The sequence below is a fragment of the Mixophyes fleayi genome, chromosome 5 (assembly GCF_038048845.1).
Source record: "Mixophyes fleayi isolate aMixFle1 chromosome 5, aMixFle1.hap1, whole genome shotgun sequence".
Classification (NCBI taxonomy): Eukaryota; Metazoa; Chordata; class Amphibia; order Anura; family Limnodynastidae; genus Mixophyes; species Mixophyes fleayi.
Window position 1 is genome coordinate 85365009 of NC_134406.1, and position 17167 is coordinate 85382175.

General features: G+C 36.1%; 1 protein-coding gene across 2 annotated transcripts in view; it reads right to left on the bottom strand.

Annotated features, from left to right (window-relative positions):
- CNTNAP2 (contactin associated protein 2) overlaps positions 1-17167 on the bottom strand; it is a 1405747-nt gene that overhangs the window by 467777 nt on the left and 920803 nt on the right. The window lies entirely within an intron of this gene.

Consider the following 17167-nt stretch of genomic DNA (forward strand, 5'->3'; position numbering starts at 1 on the left):
TATTACTGTTTGTGCTAGTCACATTGTTAGCCCCGCAATACATGTAGTTTCACAGTGATCACTGAATGCTAATATATTCACTGTTCCGTTTTAATTGATTATCACAGAACAGTGAATATATTAACATTCACTGATCACTGTGAAACAACTTCTATTGCGGGGTTAACAATGTGATTAATATAACCAGCAATCAGACGGTTTTCTGCTAGATAATTCCTGTACAAAAACCACTACAATGCAGAATAACCTTATGTTCACAAACAGGATATATATGTTACAAGGCTGACAATGATATTAGCTGGCAATCAAATGCTTTATGCCTGATCATTTTTACATAAATGTTTATTAAAGGGCATAGCAACTTTCAAAGAGTGAATGAGTAAATTGTGAAACACTCCTAACTGTATGATCTGAATTCAGCCATAAACAATTCAGTGGCGTAAATGAATAGACGAGAGCAGTCACTAGCTCCTGACTGTTAACAAATGAGCAAATACAGACACTTATTAATCGTTTTTCAGAAAACTCATAATATGGTGTGAAATAGTAAAACAAGTTCATTAACGGTCCTTTGTACTAAACAATCTTTGAAGTCAGCTGCTTCAAATCGCAAGATACTTTTAAAGAGCTAGCAAGCATATACACTCAATATTATTGTTTATCAACTCACACCATGGAGTCACTTTATCAAGCTGCGAGTTTGAAAAAGTGGAGATGTTCCCTATAGCTACCAATCAGATTCTAGCTGTCATTTTGTAGAATGTACTAAATATAAATAAATGATAACTGAAATCTGATTGGCTGCTATAGGCAACATCTCCACTTTTTCAAACCGGCAGCTTGATATATTTACCTCCATAAGTGCTGACGAAACAGATATTTATAAATAACGCAAATACTGGAGACTGTTCATTAAGTCTACTGCAACATTGTATCTGGTGACTGTAGATAGGGATAAAGTTTAACCACATAAACAGACTTCAAAGTACGTTATACAGGTCTGAATGATTAATATTGAGAGTAATTTGCTCAATGATATGAGATTATATTAAAAGCCAATACACCAACTAGGCTTGTACTTTGCAAACAATCAATATGAGATACATATGTATTAATTGAATCAGGTATTGATATATGTGAATCACTAAATAATGGAAATTATCAACCTGGGGTACTGTAGCATACATAAGCATTATACTAATTGAAATATAAAAATGTATATTTATATAAGATACAGATCTGACTTGGAGTCACTTTCGCTATATAACAGAGGGGTTCACTTGCTGCCTACTATATCTCACGCCGTGACAGATCACAGTGTAACAAGATAATCAATTTGCAATGGACACTTACACAGTATTGCTGGAAAATCAGGTGCCTGAGTCAACAACAATATAACTAAAAAAAAAAAAAAGCAGACGGCACTGATGAAAGGCACCAAAAAGTTGTAAGATATTTATTCCAATGTTTCGAGACTAGAGCCAACTCTTTTTCAGATAGATAGATAGATAGATAGATAAGCAATTCATTCCGGAGTAGCATGATTACAACTACTTAATTATATAAATCAGAAGATCCAACTCATGTTAAGCCCTGAAGAACTGTGTATACTGGTATTTTCGTATGTAGTCACATTATATCTTAATCTTGCTGCATGACTTATTTTAAAAGTGTGACTTTTGTGTTTAATAGATTGTAAATATTGATTAACTACAAATGAGTGTGTAATTCATTTTTTTAAAATTAATTATTTTCACTGATTGAGCGCAATCCACCTATTTGTTAGATTGTGTAATTTCAAAGTAGGTTTGCAGTCTCCTTGGACAGCTGTTTAATTTGGTGTGTCTATTGTGAGAGCCATCAGGGTTATTTCTTTATATATATTACAATGCATATATGTATTAAAGCGTTACTACTAAGCTACAAACTATACGTGCTATAATTAACTGGTGTCTGCTTCCTTAGATGTAAATGCTGTCTCTTAACCCATTTGTCAACATGTGACATTTATACAACTGCTTAGGCTATGCAGTTTCTGTTTATTGCATAACCCTGGGATTTAAATTGTAAGTATTGTATATTGGTAAATGCTTGGTCCAATTGTTACATAAGCTATAACTAATAAGCTACTATTTTTCCATTTAAGCAATGTATTTATCACACAAAAAGTTATTATAGCTTTTTTTTTAAAAAAAGTCAGAAAATGAAAACAACTGCCTACTAAGCCACTCTTGGTTTTACACATTAAGGTACAATCTGAGATGGGGTTTTCATCAGTACTGCATAGTCAACTCACCAGAGCTTCAGTACTGTATATAGTACCTGTGTGTCTGTTTAATGTATGCTACTGCAGCTCCCGCTGGACCATCAGGGACAGTAAGTACTTTTATTTAATTATACATGTACATATTTAAAAAAAACACATTTTGCATACACATAGTTACACTCCCAGCGCCTAACACCAGGAGATAACCATTCCAGCACTACAGCCTACACATATACATATTTTCATTAATTTAATGTATTACATTTAAAACCTCACATTTACTCCCCCCGGTGCCTCACATCGGAGTTTAACCCATTTAATGCTGTGGCGCTGGGTACTACCTTCACAGATTGTAAAATACATTGAAAACAGTTACATTATGCATGCGGTGCCTAGCACTGGTGTTTAAACCTCTCCGGTGTCTGGTATTATTAAGCCTCCCGGCACCGGAGCTCCATTTGAAGATGGCCACCGCACATGTGCGCCAGCCAGACTGCCAGGGACCTGACCACAGCCTTGATTATCCTGCAGAAGGATACATCTGCTAAACTCATTACAATAATAGTAGGTGTTGAAGCAGTACCATAAACCACATCCAATATGCCTGTATTTTTCATGAGCCAAAAGTTGAATTACCATGGAAAGACATAGCAGGTCACTTTAATGCTTTGAAATTGACTTTAAATTTCTTCTGCATGACAATAAACTTCTTTGCTATCACAAAAACTCTGTCAACTAAAAAGGATAGTGAGATAGAAATGACATGTTTTCACATAGCCACCTGCTTATTTTCTTCCTCTGCACTTCACCTGCACCTGCTGATGCGTGGTGAGTTAATAATATTCCTCACAGGGCATGGAAAGTGCATATATTATTTATTAACCTGACAACACTGTGCTTTGTTCAGCATTAAACTTTTTTTGTTTCTTTAAAAGAATGACCTTCTTAGCTGTCACGAACTAGGCAAGAGGCCTACTTCCCTTGTCTATTGACTGCAGTAATGCATTTTCAGATAACATCACCTCTGTTAAGCCAGGTTAGGAGAGAATTGTCAGATTTTAAATTGCTGTAGTGGAGAACACTAAGCACTGAACAGCAAAACATGTAGAGTTACATGTTTTGTGCAGAATATAATTACTGACTATTTAGATGTAGATGTAAGTGTTACTAAAATAGAAAGCATATAGTGTAAATAATCAAAAGACATGCACATGTTTGTACTGCAGATATTTTGTATATAGAAACAGGAAATCGGTAGTCAAATATTTGCCTTTTTTAAAAAATATTAGCAAAGACAGGATAGATGGATGCATGGATGATTGGACAGACAGATATATGAAAGGTTAGATAGATAGATCAGAGCCATCAGGGCACAGTTTGCATTCAAAATTCTCATGGCTGCCATGCCTGGAGAAGCATTTGTTGCACATGTCAGCTGTGATCTTGGGCACAGAACTCGCTCTGCTTTACTATTTTGGGGTAGTAGGGTTCACACTAAAAGATCATTACTGTCTGTAGTTTGATTATGTAATTTATTTAATAGACATGCAGTGGAAAATATATGTATTGTTTTCCCATGATTCTCTCCTTTCATTATGTTTTCTTATACATGTTAACTCTCCTCCAAGGATTTATTATATGAAGACAGTCAACCTGCAAGTAAAAACTCTCCAAAGACAGCAGCTTAATATACAAAGCAAAAATGTAAGATTATACATATTTTCAAATTAAATACATTAGTAGCATTTAGTATTTATTCATTTTGCCCAACACTTTAAATTATAATCTTATGGTAGTCTTATAAAGTAAACAATTCTTTCATTGTGAGGATCCTTTGATTAAGGAGTAGACAACCTGCGACACAATATATACATTTTAACAAATGAAAAACGACAGCCCATTTAGAAACAGGACCACTGAGATTACCAGTTGCAATTGTTTTGAAGGGCAGTTGTATTATCAGAGACTAAAAAGATGTCCTGCAGCCATTACTTAGCTCACTGTGAGAGTCAACCACTCAAAGTCAGACCAACAGGGAGAAATTTTAATGGAGATTAAGAAAAGGGCGCATGGAGCATAAAAGGTGAAAGTCCTAGTTTAAATCATCAAATGGTAAAGTATAATTAGGGGATATCCATAGACAAAGCAGGATAAAGAAATGCACTATAGGAAAATAAATCTTCATGTTATCCTAAAGGGAAGCATGTACTGTACTAATTCCCTAGACTATAGGGCGAAGGTTAGACAGTCAATGTTGTAGCTAATATAGATGACTGAATTTATTATCATTTTTCCAGCTGTCTACATTGTGGAAATGTGAAGCAGCTAATGTTCAAATATATGTCACTTTTTGTGTTTTCCAAAAGTGAACACCAGTTGTAGAGTTTTGGGTGATGTGCTCCTGTGCGCACATTTAATTAACATGGTACAAGAATATTCTTTAATAAATCAGCAAAGATTTCAGGCTGAACTTCGCCATGGAGCTTAATCGTGCGAATCCCCAGCTGTATTTTGCTATTAATTAAATTCTCCCCTAAAAGTCTGAGGGTCTGAGTCATTAAGGAGAGCAAAGCATAAAAAAGGGAGTAAGTTTGCACCTGAGCAAAACCATGTTGCATTGGAGGGGGAGGTAAACTTAAAATGTGGGGACAGATTTATCTTTGGGGTAAGGCTTGTCCTAGATCAACTTTAGATTTCAGTGTAAAAATAAAGCTATCAAGTATTTGTGTCCTACATGAAAAAACAGCCAGTATTTAACTTATGTGCAAAATAATAAATTAATTTGTACCCCTTGCATTGTAACATGGTTTGTCCAGGAGAAAACTAACTCCATTTTTTGGCTTTGCTCTCCTTAATGACACAGGCCCTGAGTTACTCGGTCTGCTTTAGCCTGTAGATTATTTTTTCTGTACAAGCTACCCTGTTGTTTTAAATATATGTTTTTATGGTATATATTATTTATGCCCTCATTGCTTTTTTTGCACTGTATGACTATTTGCATTGCTCGGTTGTGATACTTCAGATTTTTTAGCTTATACTTAGCATTGAATGTTATATAAGCTTCACACAACCACTATGTTACCTTGCAATTATGTTGTTACTGCTTAATTAAATAGTACCACTAAGTTTTCTAAGTGTGAAAACTAAACAAATTATTTCAGTGTAAAATAAATTAACCAATCATCCACCTCACCCCAAAAATACAAAATTAAAATAAATTCCCATCTTGAAGATGGTTATTATCCTGTCACAAAATATCAAATAAAGTTAAATTATATTTTCTGTTTTGCTCTGATAATTTCTTCCTTTACATATGCAACAAAGGCAAAAAATTGTTTTTGAATGAAATTGATAATAAGGAATATTCTGCAGTCTAGAGTGAAAAAAAAGACGGGTGGTTTACAAGATAATAACACTTCACAGAGGAAATACATTGCATTCCAGGCTGAATTCAAGACTATAATTTCAGCTGGAGATTCTGCTGACACATGTGATTACAAAAAAAAAAAAATTAAGGTAAAGCAAGATCTAAAAAAGCAATAAAAGAAAAATATTAGCAATTACAAGTTTGGATTTGAAAATCTATGACATGGTATAGATATATTTCTCATTCGCAAGATGGTGAGAAGTAAAAATACTACTGAATGTGGGAAACATATTTTAATAATTAGTTTCACATGGAAATGGTTTTCTATCAAAATGGGGGTTGGGTACTAAATGTAGACACTGGAAATGTCGGCAGTTAACCTGTCAACAGGAAAATGTCCCCAAGCTAAATGCCAACACTTGCGTTCTGGTGACAGGTTGAAAATGTCCACAATCACAATGCCGACATTAAAAGACCAAAGCCGACGGGGGTCCAGCGGATAGCAACCGGATACCCAAAAGAGTTTCACGATAGAACCACGTAATGTTTAAGAGGCTCTAGCATCTATGAACAGAGCTGGGATGACAATATTCAATTAATTCTGCTGTGTGGTGTGTTTGGGATAGGACTGGGAACACTCAATTCCAAATTCTGCTGCTGCAAATTGCAAAACTTTGCAGATAATTTCAGCATGAGGCGAATATTCTGATATCAGTTTTGAATAATTTGCATATTTCTACTTATTTTAAGTTTACTTACACAGTAGAGTCAACTAGTTTATGGACTGAGCCAATATATATAAGCATACAGGCTATCATTTGACTAGGGACTGGTGACATTACTGAGACACAATATCAAAACACACTTTTACTTGCCCTCTTTGGGTTAGGTTATCGTCAAATAAACCAACTTATTATATTATGTTTGCCTTTGTAAGAGTGAGAAGACATTTATACTTGTGACAATGTAAGTTAGAACATACCACAACCACTGAAACTGAGTCAGTTATTACAGGTTAATATCACATTTTTGCCAAGCTACCCATATTGTGTCTTTATAATAGTGTGAGTGGAGTTACAGAAAATGTTATAACAAGTTGAGGTGACTCTCATCTTGATGAATGTGTATATTAACTCACATTTCACAGGTACAGGATTTAATGTGCAGTTAGAGCAATTAAATGGCATGTGCACCTACATTCACGTACATTTTAAACATTGTACCAATAAATCTGCTACCTAACTAAGATATTTCACAATGCTGATCATTTGCCTTTATAAACTTGTTTGTAATTATAATACTTAATACTATTTTTCTGCTATTTGTCACAACTGTGTATGATGTTTCTGTGACACACTTGAAAACAATCTAAATGTACCTCTTCCTGGTAAAGCACTTTATAGTAAATAAATACATTTATTGTCAGCTACATTCATCTTTTATAGCCAAAGATCGTCAAGTAACATCACTAATTTCAGTCACATGGTGATGATCACAATGTCAAGATACTTGACTTCAGAACAAAGTGATATTGTTTCAATTAGAGGAACATCATGAACGTGGTACATCTATAAAACAGATCAAAGGTGACAGTAGTCAGGTTAAACAGTAAAAACGAATGTTGGAAGAATTGCAGCAATTTAAAGTAATCCCAATCCAAGCGGATGATGTTGTAACACCAGAATAAAATATGGGGAAGATAAATAGTAGGTAGAGATATACATCACAAATAATACTAACTACTTCATATCATGTATTTATGTTAAATTATCCCCTCTAATGTATTCACCAGAGCTCACCGCAAAGCAGGATGGATATGGCTGCATGTAATAACTAGGCTGTGATCCACCAAACTGGCTCTTAGCACGGTGGATGGAGCATTACAGGTAGTAGTTCTAGAGGCAGAATAGTCAGATTAGCTGAGCAGAGGAATAGTCAGGAAAAGAGGAAGGTCAAAACCAAACTGTCTGCACAGTACAAAGACAATATTCAGGAAATACGATGTCAGGAACAAGCTGGATCAATATCCAGGAATCAAGCAGTAAACAGGATAACACTCTCAGGAGCTCAGAACAGTAAAGCTGATTCTCTGGCACGGAATGACAGGCAGAGCAGGTTTAAATACTGTTTGTAAGTTCAACTATCTGCCTCTGTGATTTCAGCAATCACCTGATTGCATCTAAGTGAACTTGCATCCGCTGTGCTTGCTCTGTTATGGAGTGAAATTTAAATACTGAGTCCTGCATCAAAATGCAGGATTCCTAACACCCATGAGGCAAACTGATTTGTTGGACACTAATAAATCTCACCTAGCTGTGAGTACTGAACCTTCATGTTGAGGTTGGGTTGTCTCAATGCTTGAAAGATTGAAGGTTTGGGGAGAGCCTGGTCAGGTGTTGTAGTGAGTTTGATAAAAGGGGAACAGTACAAGTAAAGTTTTGGATATAAATGCATACATAAAACAGATGCACAATAGCAATGGTGCAACATCATAAAAAAGCATTTGCACTGTGGTTCTGTGCAGTCATATAAATGTATAAATGTTATTGATGACTCTTCCCAACTCAGCCTAAAATCATTTAGGGTTTTGAAAATGTTTTTGCCAAGTCAATGTTTATATTATTACCATAATAAAAATACTTAGTAAAAATAGGATTCTTTCAAGAGTAGCGTAGCAGAAGCCATTGCAATCTGACAACTAATGCACACCTCAAGTTAGCCAGAATGCAACTGGATGACCTTCCAAATATCTTTGTTACCATCCTCACATCTTCATATAATAAGAGGCTATTCATTTGTTGTGTTAACACAGAGACAATGGGCATAGAGATATAAGAAATCTTTTCCTGATTACATTTTTTTATTACGTTTTATAATCTATAAAATGTTTTTTTCATTTGTTATTATTATCAGTAAGTATGAGCAAGTTTTTTGCATCCATTTTTGGATGTCACACAAATATTGTTGGTCTACAGCTGCCAAACTTTTTTCAGAGGAAAATGTACTTCTTACCCTTTAGTTAAGTCTAAAAAGAAACATACTTGATATTACTTAAGGTGATTAGAATGATAAAATATATAATTTGTTTTGTGAAAATAAAAACAACTGGCCTTATTTACAAAGGGCATAGATGCACTCTGCAAAACGTCTTGAGTTCAACCAACGATGCCTAGCTGACATCATGGTTCATGCATATTCTCCGTTCTTGGAAGACTGGCAAACTGCAGAGAGGAGGAAGTATCTGAGCTACAAAAAATTAAGCGCCACGTCAAAGTTGAACCTCCTACCACATTAGAACCACACCTTTTGTTCAATCAAATATTTCAGTTTTTCTCCTAGATGTTACTTGTTTTAGCTTTGTTTATAGATTCCATTAATAATGAGAGTGAAGGTAACATACTATGTATCATAAGATCTAGTAGTGCTAGAAAAATGTTTTCCTCTACACCTATGTGAACCCATCTGCCAACTGAGTGGGAGATTTGGGGTCGAATTAAAATGTTTCTGGTCACATTTCTATATATACAAACAAGATGGAGAAGGGCTATTTAAATCAATGATTTGTTCATCCTGTAAAAATACACACAGAATAAAGTACAATATACACTAGTCATGATCAATAGTTGTAGTCAAAGATCTTTTTGTATGGAGAGTTAATCAGCCTCATTACACGTTGCAACAGTTTGGACAGATAAGGGCAGTCAGTGCCCTGAAAGTGAGAGGATTTTATTGCTCATACAAAGTAACATAAAGTAACTATTTGAACACATAATTAATGCACATACTTTAATTGTAAAGTGGATGATAGAGTATTTTTAACTTTGTAAAAAGTCTTTAAAAGGTTACATTGTCTTAAAAAGTTACTTTGTTAGTAACTCAGAGCTTAATACTTAGCTGACAGGTGAATGAAGAGACTCATAATATACCCTATGCTTTAGAAGAATTTGAAAATATTTTCCTCACATTTCTGCTGGATGTTTGACATGAGTACAAGGGTTGTTATGTCGAGCACATACTGTAGCAGCAAAGCACCAAACGCCCTTTTCATATATGTGAATAAGACTTCCTGCTCTCATCACCTTTTGGCTGACCTTAATCCTTGGTTCTTCAATCCACATGTTGTGTTCCCTGTAGCTTTCTTGCTCTTTTCTATACCTGTCATAGCTTTTTTTCTTGCATAAATCTTCCCATAACTTTTACCTCAAGTAAGTTAGCTTCGCTTCATTTTATATGTTATAAACTATTCCAGATCAGTTCCAGGCTGCTCTACCCGACTCTCAATGTACTCTGACTTCAGCTGACTGTGAAATGTCAGGCTCTGGTAACAGGTAGAGAAAGCCCTTACGGGTTTCATTGATTTAATCATTATATGAGAGCTGAGCATTGCAAGTTTACAAACATGGAAGAAAAAAAATACTGAGATTGCAACAATAGGTCTAGATGAATTTTTATTACCTGAACTTCACAAGTTGAAACACCATTGATCTTATAAGTACATTTGTGAAAGTTTCATATATTCCATACAATTTGTTCTATTCCGAAACATTCATTTTACTCAATGAACATGTAATAATTCATATTAAAGAATTATATAAAATGCAGTGCCAAGCGTCTTACTCTCAAATACCATATAACCAAACATGCTTCTAGCATGTGGTGACTAACAATATGTATCGCTGAAAATCACATAATGAAGTAACAATGTATTTACCATGCAAGGACTGCTCTGGGAACACCGACAAATACTCTCCTCCTCTATAAAACTTTTTTTTGGCAAATGGATAAAGGGCTATGTGTATGCACAAATCACTTTCACCTGTAAGGGAACCACTACAGCTTAAGAGGCTTCAGATCTCATTGTAAAAGACAGGAAACTCCATCCTGAGATGATAATTTGCCTAAATTGCCTAATTCTGGCTAGAAATTTTTCCTAGGGCACCGAGAACCCTAGCACCGGCCCTGGCTATCCTGTGTGGTTTAGTACATTCATATAAGTATTACTTACCTATGTCCTACTTACCCACCCCCTCAGAATTTTCTAGAATAGTATGGGAAGTAAAATGAATACATACATGAATCACAGTGTAGTTTATCTCCAGCACACTAACTTGTGGCTCCAACTCTCTCTCTGGGTAGCGCTCAGCTTTACAAGCAGGAGTTCAATCTCTTGGGCTATAACACTCTTCTCTAGTGTTCTCTCTGCCCCTCTCCGGGGGGTTGGGTACAAAATGGCGATAGTGGAAAGGCTGACAGTTACTACACCGACCAAAAAATACTTATCATTACATGTCCTACAATAAATAAATCTAGACTGACCTTAAAAATGACAAGTACCGTAACCAACAGTGTTGTGGGGCATTCCGTAGGGAAGAAATCATGACACACCGTTTACACGTCACTTCAAATGGCGACTGACCTATTAACGCTTTTAAAGCGGCAATGCTGGGTGTAGCAGCCTAACCCTAACACTTAGCTTAAATTAGTTAAGCCCCGGGACCCAGCATCGGTATTTTTTGGTCCTTGTAGTATCAGCGTTTCCAGTATTGGGAAGATGACTCCCACCATCTCCAGGTTTCCCACAACTGCTTCTCTTTGCTACAACCCTCTCTTCAGGGGTCTCTGCTCTTACATCCCTTAGTGTATGCATGCCCCCCTTCTCTCCAGGGGTCTCTGCTCTGGGGTATCTACCCCTATTCAGGGCACACATTACTTGCCCTAGCGCAGCCTCCGCGTTCACACTCCCAGGTCCCAGCTTTTCACATCACCATTCTTCTCTCACTGTCTACTTTGTATCTCTGTAAATCCTTCTTACTGACCCCTGTTTGTAGTTACTGGGGGGGCGTGGTTTACTAAAACACCACTAGGGGGCCTTACATATGAAATAGTTATAGTTATTCTAGTTGTATACAAGGCGGCAGATCGGCACAATGACAAAAATTTTGACCAATTACCTCAGATGTCCATATATGCACTTGCATTGCCCTTATACATGTCCATGACCATTACGCTGTCTGATCTTATACATATACATACACACACACACATAAATTAAAATAATTAGAATAAAAAATGTCCCATAGCATAATATTAGAATCTAAAGGAAACATCTCTCATATTAAGGGAATACATTTGTAATTAGAATATATATATTACAATTTGTCATACAAAATCAGCTTTGAAATATTTAAACACTACTGTCTGCCATTTCAACACAGTTTATTATAATTTAGTAATATAATATATATTTTAAAGAACTCGGAGTAGCAACATAAATGATATTTTAGAACACCATTATCAAAATTATATTTTATTTTTTATTTATTTTTAAACACAGATTAAAGCCAGATAATTGTTATCTTTGCACTGCACAAAAGTAGGCGTTGTTCTGTTTTCTAATTGTTTTAGTTAGAATAATTGTCACTCATAGGTACATTTATATTTGCTATCTATGTAGCTTTGCTCCCTACATCTCAGTATCTTGCTGCTGTTTGATGTTCGGCAAAATAATAGGTAGGTGTATTATCTCCGATCAGCTAATTGTGCTTTCTACAGATCAGTCTATGAATGACCCCTTAATACTACCTAAATGGAATGATTTGAGTCATTCAGTGAAATAAGAAGAGAGATTGACATTAACTATTAAGTAAGCCATGCCCCACTGAAATGTTAATTAAATCACTACCATTTAACCCAAGTTAGGCAGGCATACAAGCTGTATCTTGAATATATATTGCTGAAGAGCTCCGAAATGGTTAACACTGAAAGGTCTATGAATTAAAAATCTGTAAAACAAACAACAAATTTTTACTTAATAAATGAAGATCATTTATGAATAAAATAGACCATGAAGCAAAGCAAAACCCATTCATTCCCACATGTGTCTAGTTTTGGATAGCTATACCTACTTTTACAGACATGTACATGAATTACCATGGGAAGATTGTGTCAATCGTGGGATGAACAAATGTTTCTACAGTATGATTGTGGTAATGGGCAGAACATTAGAACCATAATGCCTCTATTTTGTATATGTAAATTGGCTGTAATATGCATATTAGGTCACTGCATTGTCTTGGTGCACTTTATAGAGTTTTAAGTAGAATTATAAATAAAAAATAGCTGCACTTTCCTCATAATGTCATGAGCTGTATAAGATATAATTGAGGTTAAAGAGATCTGTTATAGTACACTGGAAGCGGTCGTGCAAAATACAACCATTAATCAGTGAGAGCAGCTAATCATGGGGAATCCAACCCCCTTAAGATATTAAAATAAAGATACAATGTACATCGCTCAATCTTCGACTATTAGCTTATGACATAATACATAAAGCTTCTACCAACCAAATAGAAGGAATGTGTTCAGTGTCCAGGTAATCACTTGTTACCAAAAGAGTCCTGGGGGTAAATGTATCAATCTCCGGTTTTGTCAACTCGCGGGAGTTCGGCGAGATGACAGCTTAAATTTAAAGCGGTGAAACTTCCCTTTACAAGGCAGCGTCGCTTTAAATTTAAGCTGGTATCTCGCCGAACTCCCGCGAGTTGACAAAACCGGAGATTGATACATTTACCCCCTACAGGTGGCTTGATAGTATTCAGTTGGGACCGGTTATGACTCATATGCGGTCTACATATTCTGAGGATTAATCGGACTACAGTACATGACTGTACAGTACATCTGCTACAGATTTGAACTGTAAGTGTTTATTGCACTTTAAGATACCTACCATCCATCATCTCCCTAATTTCTTGATATTATCTGTTTATTTTTCTACATACTGTTGCGGAGCTTGATGTAGAGCCCATACTGCTAGACACAGGACATCCAGATCATCGCTGTCACTGGCTCTATACTGTCAAGCCACCTATAGGACTCTTTTGGCAACAAGTCATTACCTGGACACTGCACACAATCCTTCTAATTGGTTGGTAAAAGTATTATTACTTATAACCATTATTACTTATAACCATTATGTATTATGTCATATTTCATAGTTGGAGATTGAGCGCTGTACATTGTATCTTCATAATTGAGGTTGAAGCAGTATTTTATAAGGCAAAAATAAAAGTTCATATTGCCAAATGTTGCATGTAAGCATCGGCTGAAATCACCTAAGAAACTAAAGAATGCATGTACTGTACAGTACAGTAGAAGCTCTTGTACATAAATAAATGTTCTGTGCATCCACTTCTTTGCAGTTCATAAAAGACCCCAGTGCATTACATTTTTTCTCTAACGTTGTAATAAGATATATAAAACAAAATTATTACAGATAATAGAAGTCATCTTGGAGATCTGTATAAAAGCTCCTTATCCCTTTAAACAGTCATACAAATCTGCTGCAACTTATAACATCATTATAATTTATAGTACGGTGTTAAATATTCCATATATATATTCCACTACAGTCTCTTATGTCAACATGAATGGCAGAATATCTCACATACAGCAGGCTCTGTGAGACCAGTGTCCCAGCCACACCAGCTCTACGAATTCTGTCTGTGTATCACCAGCCTGCATAAAAAACCATTATTATAGTCCTATGATTTATCTCGATTCAGCTTAACTTGTAGCATAGAAGATTGATGGTAATTTATATAACAGTCATGCGTTATGTTTTGTTTGTGTTAGATGTTTGAAAATAAAGGTTATACATAAGTTTCTCTATTTAGCGGGATGTTTTTGTTAAAATACAGCCTAGCTGTTAAAATGATAAATCCAGTGATTTACTTCCGTACATGTATTACTATATATGGATTTGTCACGTCTGCAGTTATAGTATATAAAGACTGGAGAAAGGAGGGAGAAGGGAGCCCCTCCATCCAGTTATTATATTACACTCAATGGATCCATTTTGTTAAGGTATAAAATACATTCTTTGTCAATCAATATAGAATTAAAATAGTAGAGTAACAATATTATATTGATCTTAACAGATCATTTAAAGTTAATTATATTTAAATGTGGATTATGGAGCAGAAAGCAATACATCTTTTTTTTCCTGTTTATTTCTAGTTTATCTTTTTTTTCTATTTCCTAACATGTATCAGGAGATGCTTACATGGTGTGTCTTGAGGTTTTTGATTGCTGATTCTGGTCTATCTTTGGGGATTCTACCATACAATCAGAATGACCTTTAAGAGCCCTTACAACTCAGTTCAATAACTCATTAATTCCCTTGTCATCACAATTCTTCCAGTCTATTACAGACCAAATGATATGCGTCCTTTCTGGTGTCTAAACTGGATATACTGTTCTGTTATGGTGTTTAGAGCGAAGCATATTTTAAATTTTTATGAGTAGTGCGTTGCACAACGGGTATTGTAATTGTTGCTACGTATTACACTACAAACTTTTCTTCTCTGAATTTTGAAAACCCATCTAATCTTGTGGAAAGGGATTTGAGGAAGAAACAATGGTGTTTGGTGATTCCAAGAGACACTCTAAAAAATATTTCACTACAAGGCACACATATTTATTTATTATCTGCTTTATGGAGAAAGACACTTAGGGCTAGATTAACTAAGCTGCGGGTTTGAAAAAGTGGGGATGTTGCCTATAGCAACCAATCAGATTCTAGCTGTCATCTTGTAGAAGGTACTAAATAAATAAAAGCTAGAATCCGATTGGTTGCTATAGGCAACATCCCCACCTTTTCAAACCCGCAGCTTAGTAAATCTACCCCTTAGAAATTTTCCTATCAAAAAACTGCAAAAAAGAAAGTTTCTAATTATCTCTATGGGTTCGTGTAGCAGCCTCCAGCTACGGTGAGGAGGTATGTTAGTAAAATATTTTCCTAGGTGGTAGTGCAGCTTTAATAACATAAAAACATACTTCATACCTGCCTACTCTTCCGGAATTCCCGGGAAGCTCCTGAATTTGGGGAGTCCTCATGGACTCCCAGAAGAGTAGGCAAAACTCCCGTAATTTGGCGAAATTCACGGCAGTGAATGGAGGGGGCGGGGCTTAATCGCGTCATTAAGATCTGCCCCCTCCATTCAATGCCGTGAATTTCGGCTTTTCCTGGGGGATAAATCTTAAAAGTGGGCATGTATGACATACTTGCCTACTTTGGAGATCTCCCGTCCGTGAGGGGAGATCTCCATGCAGCTTCCTGGGGACATGGCCACGTCAATCACATCTTAAGGCCCCACCCCCTGCCAAACCATACCAATTTTGTCCAATAACAGCAGGGGGCGGTGCCAGGATGATACTATTTGCCCTGCCCCCCCACTTCACCAACGAACAGGGCAGGATGCGGCAGGTTGCTCTACTCTCCCAAATTTGGGATTTGGGAGTCTCCCGAGCATTTCGGAAGAGTAGGCAGCTATGCATAAAAATAGTGACATGGTTAGGGACCTGTATTTTCCTTGCTAACTACAGAGAAGTGATTTTCTAAATTTAAAGAGACATGGTTGCGTTTGCTAACAAGGTTTGTTTCCTAACCATAAAGTTTTATATTTCTAATGTGTAGATGGCATTTCATACATCAAACACTGCTCATAAAAGGTCAAACTTCCTGCAGTGAAACAAAGCTAAGTTTTGAAACCCCTTCAGTTCCAGGAGAGAATTACCCATGAGGCACAAATATGTTATGGACAATGGAACTTGTACATATTAGATGTAAGTGTTTTGACATATGTATTTTATATATTTCTGTTACTGCCTACACATTGGTTTGCTGCTGCCTGTGTTTAAGTAACCTTGGTACTCAGCACTATAACTTGTCTGGCAGTAATAGGCACAACAATGTGCTTTTACATAAAGGGCAAATTTGAATAATTTGCCAATTTATGTATATGTCACTTTTTCCTATCTATACAAAGACAGAGGGCTAGATTTACTAAACTGCGGGTTTGAAAAAGTGGGGATGTTGCCTATAGCAACCAATCAGATTCTAGCTTTCATTTATTTAGTACCTTCTACAAAATGAAAGCTAGAATCTGATTGGTTGCTATAGGCAACATCCCCACTTTTTCAAACCCGCAGCTTAGTAAATCTAGCCCAGAGTGTATATATGTATATGTATGTTTTGGATTTGTGTATTTATGTATTTATATGGCTGTGTATGTTTGCCTCAGTGTATACCTGTTAGTACAGCACTGCTTATGTGTGTGATTTTTTTGTCCTACATAGTACACACACATATGTGGGGATAACAGAGTGGACAGACAAACAAATGGTTTGTCCCATAGATTGTAAGCTTGCGAGCAGGGCCTTCTTGTCTCTCTGTCTGTTTTACCTAGTTTGTTTATTACTGTGTTTGTCCCCAATTGTAAATCCTGTAGTGAATTTGCTGGCGCTATATAAATAAATGTTGATGATGCTGATGATGATAGTTATCATACATGCAAAATTAGAGAGTTTTAGGGCATATACATACAATAGACATAGAGCCAGAGCTGCTATTAGATGAACCATGGTGGTTGCATAGAGCAGTATTTCTCAAACCCAGTCCTCAGGACCCCTTACAGTGCAGGTATTCCTGGTGACAAGGGAAGTAAGACACTTGTGGATCTGTGTCAGTCAGTAAT